At 34.8% G+C, this 19129-nt stretch overlaps 1 protein-coding gene across 2 annotated transcripts in view; it reads left to right on the top strand.

Annotated features, from left to right (window-relative positions):
- The window catches only part of LOC113226046 (TWiK family of potassium channels protein 9-like), a 253117-nt gene that overhangs the window by 218069 nt on the left and 15919 nt on the right, over positions 1 to 19129 (top strand). For both annotated transcript variants that reach the window (XM_026458550.1, XM_026458551.1), the window contains one exon: positions 14991 to 15027. The gene's annotated coding sequence lies outside the window, so the exon portion shown is untranslated. The remainder of the gene's footprint in view (positions 1 to 14990; positions 15028 to 19129) is intronic.

Raw genomic sequence — 19129 nt, 5'->3', positions numbered from 1 at the left:
AAGCGTCTTGCCAGGGTTCTTGTGCTTATCCAAGGATCCATTGTTATAGCACTTAATATCCACTCTTCATTAACAGATCGAGGTCGTCCCTCACGTCTAGCAAGTGTTGGAGGGAATACACCACGTGTTAGCTCGCGGTGCGTGTTTATAAAAACACGATGATCTGGCCATATCTGGCGATCAGGAAACAGATGTTGATACCGCTCTCTGTACACCCTAGCAGCTTGACTGCCGTTTCCGTGACACTCACCATAAATGTAGTGCATGAGTGCGTATTCTTCACTTGAGTATGGCATTTCCGCAGATTATTATGTCCGAGTTCCGATTCAACCACACAAATCAGTTTACTAATTAACGCCACAATTACAGATCAAGAGAATAGGTCCGCGCAGGTACATACAATGGAACCGACTGACCGGCCACGTGTCCACACGTGTAGTCCTACAGCTAGGACAAACCGGTTTGCTGCGATTGGAGAGTGAGCGAGAGGCACCAGACTCGCAGGTGGTTGAGCATCCGGCCTACAATTACTGCGGTTGTTGCGAACCGAAGCAAACCGTACCCACAAGATCCGACAATTTTTCGGTCCGAATTGAAGTTAGAAACCACCGCCACGAGTGGCACAAACCATCTTAGACACCGAAATCACAAAATATTAGGTTTTTCACACTTTAGCAAATATCCCGTTTATTGCAGTAAAATCGACCTGTTTGATAAAATTCTAAATAAAATCATAACCATAAAAGATAAGTAGGTTTTTTTTTATTTTAGTAACTAGATGAATAAGTAGACAAGTTTTTACAATTAAGTGCAGAGCGGTGTCAATAATTTTTAATTTTTTTTAACACACCTATTGAATTAATAAAAAAAATTGATTTCTTTTTTCATAATTCTTGATATTTTTAAAATAACTTTTAGTGAGGAATTTAATTTACCTCTTAGCTCATTGAAAAGCAGGTTGAATTAAGATAATTTTAAGAAAAAGAAAAATAGAAAAAGACAATTCTGTTTGAGTACAGTCGCCTCCAAAGGTGTAAAAACGTAAAAATCGTAATTTGTATAAAATCTTTCACAAAAAAAAATCTGTTGGGAATATTACCATAGTTCCATGGGCTTTTTTGTAGGCCATGCCTTTCTTGACATCCCCGTTCCGGCTTGACGTCGACTTAATAGGCACCCTGTATATTCATTTTATTAAAAAATAAAATATATTTAAAGGTGACGAGCATTTACATACATATCGATTAACACTAAAGTCATATGAAAATATGTTTTTACTATTTTTAAAATTAGTCGCGGGTAGAGGCGGAATTCGCGAAAAATTTAAACTTTTAAAACAAAGGGATATTCTATTACAAACGCAAATACCCAATTCACAACTTTACTATTTACGATGTTTCACAAAAAAAGTCTACTGCATGTCTGGTATTTGCAGATTGCAAAGAGAGGAGCAATTGAGATATCGAGTTGCTTATGGTCCTACATCCAAACCCAGGTAGAGTTAGGAATAAAAAGAATATCTTTTTATTCATGCACGGGACAGAATAGAAACCGTTATGCCTTTGCCATGATGGCATTAGCATTCGAGAAACATAACGTACATGTAACACACAGATTTTTCGAGACAGGACATAGCCAATCTGAGGGAGACTCAATGCATTCTGTTATCGAGCGAGCGAAAAAGAATCACACCATATAGGTACACTCCTGATCAAATGTAGGTACTGTATAATCGAAAACGCTAAAGTATCTGGAACTACATTGTAGTAAAATGTAGTAAAACAAATGCCGCAAGACGAAATATTTAACTTCAAAGACCTAATTAAGGGCAAGAACTGGTTTTCAGATGTAAATAGCAACAAAATGTATTGGAGTAAAAAAAAGCAATTAATGTCTCACCTGACTGGCCTGACTTGATAAAATTAAATACGCCTTAGATCAACCGTATCAGGAAATGCTAATGACCAGAACAAACTCAAGACGACGAAGAGGAGAAGACGTAGCTTCAATAAAAAGTACATATTTACTACATGGAATATAATTTTCTTTTTTATGCTTTCTCCTTAACATGCGCTCTATCCCCAAAGTAAGTAAAGCAACAGTCCATACTTTTCAAATGATAAAACGCAGAAATGTTTAAATCTAAACAAAGTTCTATAAAGTACAAAAAAGCCAGACAATGTTCGCGAATTTCGGCAAAAAATGCGAAGAAGACTAACAATATTTATATCGCTATTTCATTTTCTCATAAATTTTGTTTCGTCAAGCGTTGAGCGTATATAAAGCGCCGCTTGAAATTAGTATCTGTCGCCTTTCACAATGGTGTCATTGTATTCATACAAAGGGATGGAATTCTAACCAACTATAACGCGATTCGTACCATTTTCCGCGTCGACAACAACCGTTTAGTCATCGCGTCTTGAATATAAGTAATTTTCTTTAGATGAGGTAATCTTGTCTGCGAAGACTAGAATCTTCTGTGGTATTATTTCTATTCTACGTCTCTGTATTAAAAACAAGCCCTGTACCCCACCTACGGGTACGTAGTTGGGTCGGGCTCGGCCTGCGGCGCGTGGTCGATTTCAGTTTACGGGGTATGCTCATGCTCTTCGGTGGCACAGCAGTTAGTACTATGGGCGCTTGATGAGGAGGTCGATTCCCAATTTATGCCAATTTAAGAAACGAACATTTCTAAGTTGGTTTTGGTCTGAGTATTCTGAGTTATCGTTGATTTGGACTAAGGCGTAGCTTGGGATGCGTAGCGAGAGGTACTTTATGAATATAAACTGGGATAATCTTCAAAACTTGGTATTTATTGTACTTTTTACATATTTTTTTATTGAGGTTATATCTCAAACTATCAAGATGTTCTATTTTTTCTCTTTCATTTTTTCAAACACATTCTAAATACAAAACTATATTCACTCAGCCAGTAGTTCTACTCATAGAGTGGAGCCTAGACTACAGTACGTACATAGTACAGGCAATTCGGCATTAGTTTGGCATTTTTTCCCCTTAAATACTTCTCTTTGGCATAGCTTTCAAGAAAATTAAATCTAACATAGAGACGGTTAAGATACAACAACGCTATAATAAGCATCTCATTTCCACTACATCGGGAAGCATACTTTACATTTTTACAATTGTGAGATCTTGTACTCGTAATCTATTACGTCTCCGTATATTATCTCCCTTTGATGGCGTGCGGACGCTTTGGGCTTCGTCCTCCGTGGACCTCGGCTTCCGGAATCGGCACTTATGGCTTTGTTTAAAAAATAATTAAATAGCTCTTTAATGGCGGCCATATTTAAAACTAACAAAAATTTATTTTGACCACTGATTACCATCAAACAATCTTAGAAATATTTTCGTGCCAATTTTCAGTCCGAGCAAAGCAAGTTTTTTCTGTAGCTATTTACAATAAAAAATTACGGCTATATCGAAAAACGGCAGAAACAAAATTAATACCTCAAGTTGTGATTGAAGCCATTTTCAGTCGAATTAGAAGAAATTTTTATCTACCGCCAAAAAAGTTTGTATGGCAGCCATATTGCAAAATGGCGAAAAATAAATTTTGACAGCTAATTATTATTAAACACTCATAGAGATCCCGACATGTCCACTTTCAATCGAATTAGAGCAAATTTTTATCTGGCGCTAAAAAGTTTATATGGCAGCCATATTGAAAAAGCGAAAAATAAATTTCGACCGCAAATTATTATCTAAACACCTATAGAGATCCCCACATATCGATTTTCAGTTGAATTACAGCTAATTTTTATTAGTTGTAGAATGGCGACCACATTAAAAAATGGCGTAAAACCATTTTTGGTCACAAATTATTATCAAGCACTCCTAGAAACCCACACATGCCAATTTTCAACGGGATCAGAGCAATTTTTTTTCTGCCGTCAACGAACGCTTCTATGGTGGCCATATTTGAAAATGGCGAAAATCCAATTTTGACCACAAATTATTATCCGGCTTACGTACTTTACTTCTAGAGGCTTCCGCATGCCAATTTTCAGCCGAATCATAGCATAACAAGTCCGTTTCGGCAGCCACTTTTGACGAAAAAAACGAAAAGAAACTTTAACCCCAAATTATGGTTAAGGACTCCTAAAGGACTCCTCGCATACTAGTTTTCAGCCGGATCGAAGCAAGTTTTTCTTCGGCCGCCATTTCGAATTCGCGATCTTGTTTTTTTTTAACCCAGGCAGTTGACCACTATTGATCTCTATGACATTTCTTCGAGCACCTCCTACGTATCTCTAATAGTTTCCGTGATAGGAGACTTTGAAATTTGTATGGCGGCCATCTTATTTATTTGAATTTCGAACATTTTTTGCTTCTGACGGAAATTAGCCAGGGTGTACCTCATAAAAGTGCACAAATATTCCCTCCATATATTATAGTTTTTGCAGGCCGTTGATCACTCTTTCATATTTTCCACATTTAGGTCTTCTCATATTTGATTCTTTGCTTTGGAATCTATCCGTGTACAACAGTATAAATATCTTTTTTTCACCATATCGGGCGTTCTACTTCTATCAGTGAGTAAGAACTTGTAGCTTTATATGCATAATAATGACATCAACTTCAACTAGAACTTCAAGTAGATTAATCTGTATAATCTTCTAGTCTAAAGCTTATCATTAAACTTAAAAAAAGATCCTTAAGTTTTAGCAATAGTTTTAGCTTGACGTGCTCTTGACTCTGTATATGAAACGTTTTTTTTTCAGATCTCTGTCGATTTGGAGACAGGAGTGACCTGTTAATTGCTCAAAATGTTGATTATGAAATGTAAAATGTATGAAATGTTGATGGAAAATATACACAATTTACACCCGAAAAAAATAGTTTTATTTCTAATATAAATTTATTTCTATTTTTATAATATAATAATGTAATGATAAAAACTAAAAATTGTGTCAAATATAAAACTTTTTTTTTATTAAACGCATTAAAACTTAGTTTCCTTTGCATTTATTCAAATTTGTAAGATTAGGTCTATTTTATTATCTACATTTATTTATTTTCGCTTCACCTTTGCCTAATTTACGGTTCGTGACTCCCTTTGGTGCAGATTTCAGTACACAATACACAATATTTGCCAGAAATGAGTCGACACGCAGGGAAGTTGAGCGTACGTGATAACTGCTTTTGTTTGTAACATGTGTAGAAGGGAGCATGTTTGTTAGTTTTTTGTCTTTTGTTTTGGTAATAATGGATGAGCTTGGGTTGCAAACGTGAGAGAGTGTTTTGTTTTATTTCTTTTAAACGTCGAAGTCCTTTGTTTCATTTTGTTTAAAAAATCGAGCTCGTCTTAATAGTTAAAAAAAGTTTTCCACGAAAGGAAAATTATAGTATAAGAAAATTTAAGAATCTTCAACGTCTCAAAGTCACCACCATTCATGTAACGACACAGGATGAATAAAGTGAGTTATAAGTTGTAAAGGAAAATATTTTAACCACTTCTGTAATATATCACATTCCAAGTTTGCTTTGAAGCGAATTCTCTCGTTCAAAAAGTTTCCTTTGCATTTCCACGCTTTGTGGGAAACTGCTGAGGTGGTGAGACAAATGAATTTTATGTACCCAGTTGAGTTTAGTCATTGAATTAACGTAGTTTTCATTTCACACTCGTAATTAGTTCGTGTGAACTGCAAATATGAACGATAAACTATTTTATTTATCGAAGTACCCATTTCAATTTCAGCTTATGGATTAACAATGAAATGAAATTTTAAAACGATGTAATGTTCTTTTACTTTAAAATAAAGACTAGACCTAACATATTTTCTAAAATTATATATTGTTCTGATATAAACCTTGAATTTTGACCATATCGCAGGGTTTCATACTTTACCACCAACCACATTCGAAGCTATGACTGGAGCACCATCTGCATAATGTTCACAGATTATTGAGCCACTGCACTTGTAGATAAGGAGCCACAAACTGCCTCAGTTGAAGCTGACTGTGCAAACTGAGCTGTGTGGAGAAACTAAGTGTCCCACAGGGTGCTGTCTTGGGACCTATTCTTTGTACTACACATAAATACACACATCCGTACTTCGGAAAAAGATTTATATGATTTGATTTAAACATGGTTAGTTATTATATAATCCTCTTATCTGACTTTGAAACATACTAGTTGGTATATTAGTTTTCCTATATTATAAATGTAATATGAATGAAAAGTTACAACATGACGGTAAATTTAGAACGTAACAATACTTACAATAAACACAATATCAAAACTAAACACGTCACCCTCAAACACAGTTTTAAAGACCAATTTATAGGCTGTAGTTTGTTCTTTAACTGTGCAGTGTGTGTTTAGCTGTAGTCTACAGCCACATTTTCCCTCGCGTTGCCACATAGTGAGTCCAAACGAATAATAATAATATCGTTTATTTTCTCCCAACATATACGTCGTGTACTCTATCTGAATAGTACATTGGGGAAGGTTAAAGATATGGTTCGCGCATTGAAAAGATCGCTAATGGCCATAAATTGCAAAACGACTTTATATTACAACCGTAAAATATCGTAAAACGCTGAACTGGATTGCAAAATAACAAAGTATACATTAACACCATAAGTTGCAGAATGACTGGATCGATTGCAATAAATTATTCCACGCACGCGCGCAGTCTACACGCATGATCTAGTAGCCAAAAATTAGTTCTCACAGTACTACAAATAACACTTAAATTTGAAAGCTATATTTAAATTATAAAAATTCAGCTCAAGAAAAATCTCATAATTTTCTTTTAAATCTCTTTCAAGTGCATTGTAAATAAAAAGCACTTGAATTTACTGTTTGCTTTTTGGGGTCTTCTTGACTCTCGCAAATTGCACTTTCGAGTGCAATAAAAAAATCTCTGTTATCAACACCTTTATGTCTAACTGTATAAACGTTCCATACTGACGTAATTTATAAAGGTGCAAGCAATGAGGTATCATAAATGGTAACGTACTTCTTGTAGCTTAATGTTATAATCGCAAGTCAAAACTTACCCTTGTTTGACAAAAACATAATATTTCAAATTTGCTAGGTTTTGTTGATATTTTCAAGATCAATGTATTTTTCAGTTATGTATTAAATTGTATTGTGTTTTAGCATCGTCGCAAACAAACTCAATAGTATTAAAGGTCAGAGTTCAAAGTTAAACATCAGAGTCTATTGAGTTTCTTTTCATCCAGACGAGATAATAATGACGTTAGAAATATCTCATTTACCCATTTTTTCGTCTTTCAGTCCTTCTTTAGAGAACGGTTGTTTACATTCGTTCGGAATTTCTTATCGTCATTATTATCCCATCTACTCTTTTGTCTCTGCGGGTTTATTGTTATCATTTAATTTAAATGATACTTTTATATTCTGGTTTTGAATTCTATCTATTGTCTTCTTTTGGCTTTAAATATATTCTAATTTACGCATGATGTTGCATCCAAAGACTTTTATCCGATGCATATAATTTAGTTCATAAAGTACATGAATAAATTATCTTTAAATTCAACTTACTGCATCTCTGCGTTCTGTGTATTCTCGTGAAGCGGTGCATGTTGCGAACTTTTATTACCACTAAACTTGGTTGCGATATCCTGAATGTGAAAAATGAATTTGCTCACAATGTAGCATTAATGAAATTGTGTTGTCTTTTGAAGTTTCCTTTCTTCGGTGCTGCCTTTACATTGGCTTGTAACGTACTTACTAGCATAACTTAAATTCACAAGACGAGCTTAGTGTTATTATTTAGTTTTAATCTTGTAATTTTATCATAGTGTTAAATTTCACTTAAAAGTTCCCTAGAGATCACAGTCAGGAGACAATTATTTTCACAACATCATATCCGCTCACGCGATGCGCTCCTCCTACCGCAAAATGGCGGCTATTTGGTTTCGCAAATTAGAAAAGCATTTAGTTTAAATACAAGTTTTTATAAATAAAAAATATTATTCTGCATTGCCAAATAAATACCCTCCGTACTACCAACAGAAACATCTCAAATAAAATGCAGTAATACACCGCACTTAAAAAGCGTTAATGAAATTTTTGGTGTACTTGGATAAATATGATAATATTCCGTTTGAGTGGTTCTAACGTTTACCATGAAATTACTCCTTAAAGTATAGTTTATAAACATTTACATTCGGGGTAAACTTAAAAAAAAACGCTACTTACGGTATGTTTTTAATAAATAAACACCGAAATCACCAGCCCAAACAATAACAGTCACGATTGTCGTGACGTATTTTTGAAGTTGTTTATTTTTTTAAATGATAGACCCAGGCATTCAAAACTTTATGGTTTGCCAGAGTAGTTACCGAAATAGCAATTAGTATTAGTTCTTTTACCTGTTATAAGTTCGATATCCGATAAATCGGTATAAAATCAGCACCGGCACCTCTAGGTGTGATATGCTTCCAAAGACGCATGAATCGCGTGAGCGGGTAACATAGTATCACCAAATGCACAACAAATAATCAATTTACTTAATTTTGTAAGGCAAAGAAAAATGATGTTTTGTTCAGACTAATTACAGATTAATGTTGAATCTAATTAATATTATAATTAATATAACTGCCTACGTGGCCGAACGGTTACCATGCCGGACTGTCATGCAGAGGTCCCAGGTTCGATTCCCGGGTCGGGAAAAATATTTGTATGGCCTACATTTACTTCTCTCGTGAGTTTGGGTGTAATTTGTGGCTACGTGTGTGTCCATGGCAGCCGCGACACAGGGTTTCCCTAGTGCGGAGCTATATTGTACGTTATTATTATTAAAATAAATAAACGATTTAAGGTCATCTAATTTTATAATTTGTTTTACTTTTTACATTCTGTTTACATTCACGTTTTGAGTTTCTTAATTCTTTATTATATTTTTAAGCGATGTGTTTCTAATAAATAATGAAAATTCGAGATCTGGGGAATTTGTGGGGAATATGAACTTTGCTCTCCCCAAATTTGAGGATTTTAACCGTGATTTTTGGCGATTTTGAACAATTGACATTGGCAACGCTGATTGTATCGAATGATGTGACTTAATATCCAAGGTTCACCACCTCCACTAGATTTTTTAATATTCTTTACTTTATCCATTTTGCATGAACTCTTACAACGTCTAATAGAGTAAAAACCCTAATTGTAGTATCTTTTTAAATAAAATCTACTGAAGACGCGCTATACGTGTTTGTCAATAAGTACAAACACTACATAATGCCTATAAATTAAATATATCTAGAATAAACTTAAGGACACTAGTTTTTAGTTTATTAGTAGACTTTACTAGATGTTAATAGAACAATTTTACTAAAAATAATCAGTTGTTCTACAGATGAACTTAAAATAAGGACTATAAAAGTAAATCTTAAGAGAGATTACACTTAATTAAGTTGTTTGGTATTAAGAAGGTGTTAAAATTTTGACTTGAGCGAAATAAGTCTATAAGAACAATTTCTTTTCTCTAAAACCATTTATAGAGAACTATTATCTAAATCAATACCATATTAAGACTGTTTATAGATATAATAGTTTTAAGGCGTATAAAGTGTGCTCCTTGGCTAGTAACTCCTAATTTAATATTCAAGTACTATTCACGATCATTTATTAGAAGAGACTCGTGTTCAGTGGTGGGATGTACATACAAAGATTAAGGTTTAGTGACAGTCTTTATTAACGACTCTCACGCACACTACGGGGAATGTTAACTTGTCAACAAGCAGCAGTACGAGCATATACACTACACGTAGAAATGTTTTTGTACGACGAAGTGGTATACGGTTAATTAAGTTTGTGTTATACTGGCATGTTTTGTTTTTAGTGCTTTTGAAATGTAATAATAAATAAATTAAATTAAAAAATAATAAAATTTATGGATATTTAAATAAGGTTCATTCTTTTACGGATACATATTGTATTAAAAGTGTGTACTTTGGGGTAACTGCTTTGGTACCCAGGTCGCTTGATACCGCCCCCATTAGTTTGTTTTATGTCGTGGTTTTTTGTTTGATAACTGTAAAAATATAAATTTTGAAATTGACAAAAGGTAAAAATTCAAACGATGACAAAATGGAATATTACTTATCCCCGCCTTACGTTCTCATACTCGTACCTTAAAGCACATAGGTACGGAAATGCAATAAATGGCTTTATACAAATTTTGCAGGATGATTTCACATGACATGTCTTTCATATTTACACACTAGCTCCTACCTATTCTTAAAGTAATGCATCGAAATTAACACCTTTGATAAGAAATTTAAAATAAATAGAAAGTTTGGCCATCTCCTGAATAATCAGATAAGAGACGAGTTTCAGAAAATAAGACATTTGTTTTATTTAAGGTTTTAAAGTCACAAAGTATTAATTTCTATTTAGTATACATAACTTCATTCTATATAAGATCTCAAGGCTTTACTTACTTACCAACCTTAGAAATTGCTAAGCTTTTGTAACAATTCCAGGCCTTGTGGTGAATAGTTAATATTCGGAATCCTCCAAAGAACATTTCGTAGACCTATTGTAAACATGTTGTCCTTGAGTGACTTTGCTCGCATTACATTTAGATCTTTGAATGTAGGATCAAAGAGAGCTTTATTTGTATAGTCTATTTCGTCAGTATCTCGTCTTATTTTACTTACACTATTATTCTGATTACCAATGAAACTCTTAGGACGGTTACATACGGAGACTTTTAGCAGCGATGCAGATGCGATGCAAACGCGATGCAGTAGTAGCTAATCGCCTACCTTTACACACACGCGCGAATGCATAGATACAAATGCGCGATTGCATTGCTACACTTATGATTTATAAGCGATTACATCGACGCAATCGATGCAGCCGCGCATTTATATCGATGCAGTCGGACGTTTGCATCAATGCAATCGCCTATAAATCGCAAGTGTAGCGATGCAATTGCGCGTTCCACGAAGGCGCGTTCGCATCGCTGCTAAAGTAACCGTGTATAACTACTCTTAGTACGAAATTTAGTCGCTGTAGCGCTCTTTGTGGAAGAATTCGTCCAGGGAAATACTGCCACCATACCTATTTCGGCCGCCAAGCAGTAATGATAATATTACTGCTTTCCGGTTTTAAAGGGCAGGCCGCTGGAGAAGCTACAGGCAAACCATCATCATCATTAGCTTATCGCAGTCCACTGCTAGACATAGGCCTCTCTCAATGTGCACCATTTCGCCTGGTACAAGTACATGCGAGTTATTATTTTGTGGGAAAATGCACACTTTTCGTTGTTTGTTACCATTTCAATAATTTGTAAAGATGTAGAACAGTAATTTAAAGAACTCTAAAAGTAGGTATTATGCCGTCTTGGTTATAAGATTTTCAAAAAGCACATATGCAACATTATTTAGTGACCAAATTGCACAGAGGCAATTGTCACACCAGCAACACAATTTTAATAAGTCAATTCAACCCACTATCACTTGCATTGAATGTCGTAAAATTGTTAATAGCTCAGGTGCAAAGAATTTATCGTTCTCTCCACCTTCACAGCTCAATGGACGTTTCTGGTGATATCCTTTTACAAACTTGCAAAGCTTTTATATGCCATTTGGTGATGTGGACAATGTCGCTGTATCACCCATGAATGGAGATTTAATTCGAAGTACTCAGTCGTTAGGTTTTAAGTAGGACTTAGAACATGACCTGCAACGTTTTATGTTTTCAAAATGTGTTGCCTGCGATGTACTTGTAAACAAGTAATATGTTTAAAATATTCTTGCTATATATGATGACTTACAGCATTATGAGATGGTCGTTAATCATGGGCCTCACAAGAAGGCTTAAGATCACGAGATGACTTTGCTTGGAGTTTCACTGCGAAATCGAATAAAAAATGAGAATATCCGCAAAAGAACCAGAGCAATCGGCACAACCTAAAGGATGGCAAAATTTAGTGACAGTAGAAGCGACACTTTGCTTGCAGACCGGTAGCTGATGGGGCCAAAGAGTTTTCGAGTGGCGAACAAAAGACTCTTTCGGCTTTCGGCTGAATTGATAATGATGATGACTCTTGCTTTCGAAATGTGTTATACAACATGTTTATGCATTTCAATGAAAACGTTGTTAGTGGTCTAAATTCTAAATATAAACTTCTATTACAAGCTGTGTGATAATATAACGTTGGTATTACAATGTTGATTTAGTCTGACACAAGCGTCTCTCGAGAAAGTCGTCCTTTTAGGTAGCTTGCCGTAGCTCAAGAATTATTAAACAACACGTGCTGCTTGCTCTACTGTAAGCGTAGCTACTATGATAGATAGGAATAGTAATGGAGGTAATGAGAACAGAGATCCAGAAGGTAAATGCGATAGCAGGGGTGGAATGCATGAAAGTAACAAACCTATACAAAGGAAACGTTTTTGATATTGTCTTAAATAAAAATGAGGTACGAAAAGTAAGTATCTGGTAACAAAAAAATAAGAACGAAAATGTAACTCGTAATTCAGTAAACATGCATGTAAACATTTCATACATTCCAATACTTACAATTGTCAACATGAAAACTTAACAAAGTGATACAAGAGCAAAGTTAATAGTAGCATGGTTTGTGTAGTAACAATAAAGACTATACATTTACGAGGGTGTTAGTCTCCCAGTTTACGAGGTACAAGGACTTACGTTATTATGACATAATGTTGTTTAACGAGTTTGTTTCTTGTACATAGCACGTACGTACTAAACATGAATGCGACTACGTATTATGGCCCTTATAATCCAGAAACAATAGGTTTTGACGGCCTCCGAGGACGAGAGGCTTGCGCATCGGTTTTCATGGTGTCGCCATCATCTCAGAGGTCCGATCGGGTTTGATCGCCGGCCGGATCAATGTAGAAAACTAACTTTTGTATATTGTCTTGGGCCTGGGTGTTTGTGGTACCATCGTTGTTTCCGATTTCCATAACACAAGTGCTTTAGCTACTTACTTTGGGATCACAGCAACGTATGTGATGTTGTAATGAAAATATTTATCCGGATTTAAATTGCGTATATTTGTTTTTTTAAACAAACCGACGTTTCGGGACCTTTACACGTCCCATGGTCACGGTTGACATGGGACCTGTAAAGAGCCCGAAACGTCGGTTTGTTTGAAAAAACAAACATACGCGATTTAAATCCGGAAAAATAGTTTCATTTCATATGTGCAATAATCGCGAAAACCTAGGAACTAGGTATGTGATGTTGTCTAGTATTTATTTATTTATTTAATAATATACATGATATAGGCAGTACTCCGACTCAGCACTCAGATTGTTTTCAAAATTACTTGCACTTGTGTGGTCCGCTTTAAATGGTCAAATTTTAGAAATTGACCTTTATTAAATACGGGTTACCTATCAGTAGTCCGAAATGACATTTGCCAGAAATAACGTTTGGTCGTAATTTCATAACCTAATTAAGTAATTTTGAGAGGAAAATGTTTATTTTTTCTTTTAAACCTAACTTGACCTAACCTGACCGAACCTAATCGTGTCTTTGCGATAAACATTCAACATATCCTGAAAGAACAACTGTTTCGTTATAATTCGGTTTTCACACCGAAATGAAAATTCGAACAAACGTTATTTCTGACAAAAAAATATCGCCTTTATGACAGGTTACCATCAAGTTGGTGGCATATACGTATGACTTTTGTATCTAAGTTACGTGAGTTGTATCTAAGTTGTGAATGGATTAGTAGTTAACAGGAAGGACAGCGTTCGTGTTCAAAGTCGGCGAACGTTTACAAACCTGGAACCCGTGTCAAGAAAAGGATGCACGATGCATTGATCATGATAAATTATTGTCATATGCAAGAAAAAAATCATTTACACACATACAGTATTATACAGATTTTTTTATGCCATTCGAAAAACTGGATACAATTCCAAAATAAAGTAAAAATGTTTAGTTAACATTATGATATGAGAAGAATGTACTCTAGTAGATGTAGACCGCAACATCCGAATTAAAAAAAAACTCATTGTCATTAATTCAGTGACAGTAATAAAAAAATCGTTTCTAATCTTTTTAGAAAATAGATAACAAAACTCATCCCGCAGTCAGCACATGAGCCACTATCATATTGAGTATCTAGCTGAGATCACAGACCGGCTGTCCAAAATTAAAATCCTGCTGGTGAAACTACAAGCCTATTGGAGTTGTCAATTGTATGTCTCAAGGTGACGGGCGCTGTGGCAGTGCCCTTCAGATCTTTGCTGTCCATGGCTTGAGTGGCAGCGCAACTGTTATGAGTAGACGTTGCTTACCAGTAAGTCCATAAGTTGTTCATCCCATCACGTGATATCGTAAAAAACGTAGTCTATTTAATCAAAATATCCGCTCACGCGATGCGCTCCTCCTACCGCAAAATGGCGGCAATTTGGTTTTGCAAATAAAAAAACATTCAGTTTAAATACAAGTATTTATAAATAAAAATTATTATTCTGCATTGCCAAATAAATACCCTCCGTACTACCAACAAAAACATCTCAAATAAAATGCAGTAATACACCGCAAATCCTGCACTTAAAAAGCACTAATGAAATTTTTGGTGTACTTGGATAAATATGGTAATATTCCGATTGAGTGGTTCTAACGTTTACCATGCAATTACTCCTCAAAGTATAGTTTATAAACATATATATTCAGGGTAAACTTAAAAAACGCTACTTACGGTGTGTTTTCAATAAATAAACACCGAAATCACCAGCCCAAACAATAACACACACGATTGTCGTGACGTATTTTTGTAGTTGTTTATTTTTTTTAAATGACAGACCCAGGCATTAAAAACTTTATGGTTTGTTAGAGTAGTTACCGAAATAGCAATTAATACCTGTTATAACTTCGACATCCGATAAATCGGTATAAAATTATCACCGGCACCTCTAGGAGTGGTATGTGTCTACGGCTGCTTGTATCACGTGAGCGGTTACAATATACGTACTTATTTATGTTTTTGTTGTTTCAGGTTGAGAAAGCAGAGCGACATCAATGATGACGTGCAGGTGAGTCTTATTAAGTATTGTTAATAACTAAAAAACATTAAAAAGTTCTTTAAGATACAATGGAATAGAAACCATCTATTACAATGCCACAACACAAAAATACACAGAGAGAAAGCATAAAAAAGACAGAGTTAAAATAAAACAAAAAATAAAATAATAAAAAACAAAAACAACGCAAACATTAAATAGTCAAGAAAGGCTATGACGCTGATTTTCAGTGGACCCTAAAACTGAGTGAGTACCGGACGTGTGTGTTGCGTATATAATAATTAATTTGATACATACATACAGTGTCCAACATTCATAAAAAACAAACTTTACAAATTGAATTAAGAACAGAGATCTATAGCACATTGAAACCAATACTGTCACTAAACGAAAATCTCGGTTTTTCAGATTTAAAGTTATTTTCTAAAGAATGAAAATTTGTTTCCAGAAAATTGGCTATTTCATTTAGTATTTGGTTTCTAATCATAATAATTGTGTAATTGTGATAATTGTGATAAGAGAATAATTGTGGTAACAAAAAAAAGCTTTTAATACAAATATCGGTAACGACTCGTGATATTTGGGTACGTGAAAAATTTCAAATGATATGCCGCATGAAAACAAACAACTGTAGCAAAAAAAATAATTCAAAACTCTGAAACAAATATCATATTATAAACGAATGCTAAATATGTCGGATTAAACACACGCATTTTTCATGAGCAAGCAACATGTTTTTTGTTCAGGAATTAAACATTATATTTGTACTTTATTTTATCCCCTAAGTATTATCATTTGTTACAGTTTATACCGTCTGATAATAATAATATAATTAGTGTAACAAACTCACTTTATGTATTAGACCGCCTTACGCCAGAATGTTTACCTTTAGTTCATTAAAATCCGGTAGGCGGCATTGACCTATTTGTTAATTCTTTATCGCGGTGTAAAGATTTTCTTTCGAATGGTGACTACTCGAACACAATTTTGTTTATGTTGAGAATACCGAGAGCTCAGTAAGGCTAACCAAGACTTGAGTCCCTTCTTGGGAACAACTACCCGGACCTTCAGCATGTAGGGTAAAATTGTATTGGCGTCATACAGGGAATAGTGATTGACGAAAATAAATCTTTTTTGTAACAATAACTTGGGAGTTTAAACTGGGCCCAATCCCTGGGTAGAGAGAACCTCCCTCCTTTACATTAGTTCATTTACATTAAACATGGTATACGTAGCGTCGGCACAATCATGTTTCGCATATGTTAAATGGCATGTAAATGTCTAGTATAGAGTATTAATGTAATACTACAATAATAAGAAAGTCATAAATCACAATTTAATAAACTGAATATCCATTTTTACATTTATTTATTGATATTCAAAGTAAAAATAATAATACACATTGCCTACAGGAAAGTCAAATTATGAGAAATACAAACATAAATTATATAGGTATTATCATTATAATAATAATAATAATACAGAGTGCTTAACATCATAATTTTATTGAGAATATGAATATTCATTAACATTCGAATCCATAGATTCGTCGATTTTGTAAAAATGTTTGATCTTATTTCCACACATTTAGCTGGAGCTTTCAATAGGTGCGTTGACGAAGGTGTTTTTAATGAAATACAGCAAGGTTATTCCCTTATTCAAAAGCGGTAGGAAAGTTGATCCTAGTAACTATAGGCCTATTTCAATTTTACCAGCTTTAAGTAAAATATTCGAAAAGGTTATGCTGACTCAATTACTGTCCTATTTCGGTAGGAATCATATTTTTCATAGTGAACAATACGGGTATACTAGTGGTAGATCGACTGGCGATGCGGGGGTAGCGTTACTAAAACACATCTTTGATGCCTGAGAAAGGTCCCAGAACGCTATTGGTATTTTCTGTGACCTCTCAAAGGCATTTGATTGCGTTGATCATGTTACTCTTATAAGGAAGCTGGAACATTACGGTGTAAATGGCAAGGCGTCGAAACTTGTCTCGTCATATCTCAACGGTAGAATTCAGAAAGTAGACATAAATGGTGTGACTTCTTTGGGTTCTCCGGTAAAAATGGGCATTCCACAGGGCTGAATACTTGGACCTTTCTTATTTCTGATTTATATTAATGATCTGCCATTCTTTGTTAATGACCATTGCGAAATAGTGTTGTTTGCTGATGACACATCCTTGATTTTTAAAACAGACAGACATGACATTAACTATGACCATATTAATGATACCCTCTCTAAGGTAGTTGATTGGTTTAATGCTAACAATTTATTGCTTAATGCCAAGAAGACAAAATGTGTTAAATTTGAATTACCTAACGTAAAATCGACTAGTCCAAGCATAGAAATAAACGGAGAAAGGTTAGACTTTGTTAATAAAGCAGTCTTCTTGGGCGTGACCTTAGATAGTAAACTTCAATGGTTTCCACATATACCTTCCCTGGCCAGCAGGCTAAGCTCCACTGCATACGCAGTCTGCAGAATACGTGAGCTTACCGATGTTAGTACTGCTAGACTAGTTTACTTTAGTTATTTCCATAGTATAATGCTCCAGAATATCACAAATTTGATTCAAAGTGTATTCCATAGCATTTAAGTTTATTTGAAAAGAGCAATCCCTAGAGTTTCTTGCTCGTTCTTCTCAGGGAGGTCAGCGTAGTGAACGAGCAGTAGCTTAAATGTGACAATTTCAAGTGTAAATTTATTTTACCTATGGAATAAATAATCTTTGACTTTGACTTTGAAAAGGATTATTTTCGAAGTAAAGTTTTAGTATTTGCTTGAATGCAGCCATATCTAAGTCAGATACAGTGAATGGAAGATTATTGCACAAATTAATTTTTATGTTTTACCACTTTTATAAATTCGTTTTTAATCTTAAGTTAAAATATTGGATTTTAATTGTTTTTTTTTGTAAGTATGTCCACACACCTTTTCTAATAAAGTTTTCTGTATATTTGGCAGTCACAAGAACATTATTAAGTACAAGTCCATTCGAATTTCTGCAGGCTTAATAAACAGGGCGTCTCACGCTATGGAACACTGGGGAGAAGTCGGTACTATAGCATAGGACGTTGCTCAGGTAGCGTTGCGAGAGATACTTTTGAATATAAAACTGGGATTATCTTCATAAATAGATATTTATTACGTATTTTACATATTGATTTATGGGAACTTCTTTAAAAACCGCCAAGATGTTCCTCTTTTTTCTATCCTATTTTTTAAATACATTCCAAACACAAACCTATATTCATTCAGCTAGTATTAGACTACATCCCTCTTCCTCACAACTGAAGGGTTAAACATCCCTAGCTGGTGCCCTACCTATGATAGGCAACTTACATAAACGATTAGCCTTTACTTCAGGCTAGCCACACACTGCTCGGAAGCTACTACCTTACCAACAAGCAAACCACAGAGGAGGCTGTGGCTTTAGTCTGCCAAAAACCTATCTAAAAGGACAGGCTATGACCACATTCTAATCAAACAACTCAAAATATAATTATTCGTCAGCTATCCTAGCTATTCAGGTAACCTCTCTAAACTCTGACACTTTATTTCATCTAAAACCATCGGTATTTAGGTATCCTATCTAAATCCTAACTGTTTATTTCAGCTACCCTAGCTTGGCTAAATGCTCCTACAAACTCTTTAAACATCATTACTAAAACTTTCTAAATGCATCACTAAACAATCTTCAACGTGCACGCTGCTACGACGACGATACAGGCTTGAGCACCCATCGGACGCCCACTCAGGAACATCCGTATTGACTTCCCAGCTCCCTTAGTCGTCGCCCTGCAGCTGTCCACGTACCACCAAGCTTTCTTACTTTCTTTGAACAAATTAAAACAACACGCAAATTATTCTAACAACAACATTTCCTAACACCAATATAATATGGCGATATATGATATATAGGATTCCTAATAATTAAACAAATATATTTTCCCTTGAATGCAGACAGTTCCTGTTCACCTGGACGAATGACCAACAAGTATGCACGTACACAGGATAATATATCCATAAAATGAAAAATAAAAAATAAGTTATATTTATCCAAGTCGGTAGTTTATCTCCTTATATATTTGTATTGTCTGCATTCGCC

This window comes from Hyposmocoma kahamanoa, unplaced genomic scaffold, assembly GCF_003589595.1.
Source record: "Hyposmocoma kahamanoa isolate Upper Pololo Valley unplaced genomic scaffold, ASM358959v1 180, whole genome shotgun sequence".
Classification (NCBI taxonomy): domain Eukaryota; kingdom Metazoa; phylum Arthropoda; class Insecta; order Lepidoptera; family Cosmopterigidae; genus Hyposmocoma; species Hyposmocoma kahamanoa.
Note: the sequence above shows the minus strand (reverse complement) of the source record. Positions and strands in the feature narration are given on the sequence as shown.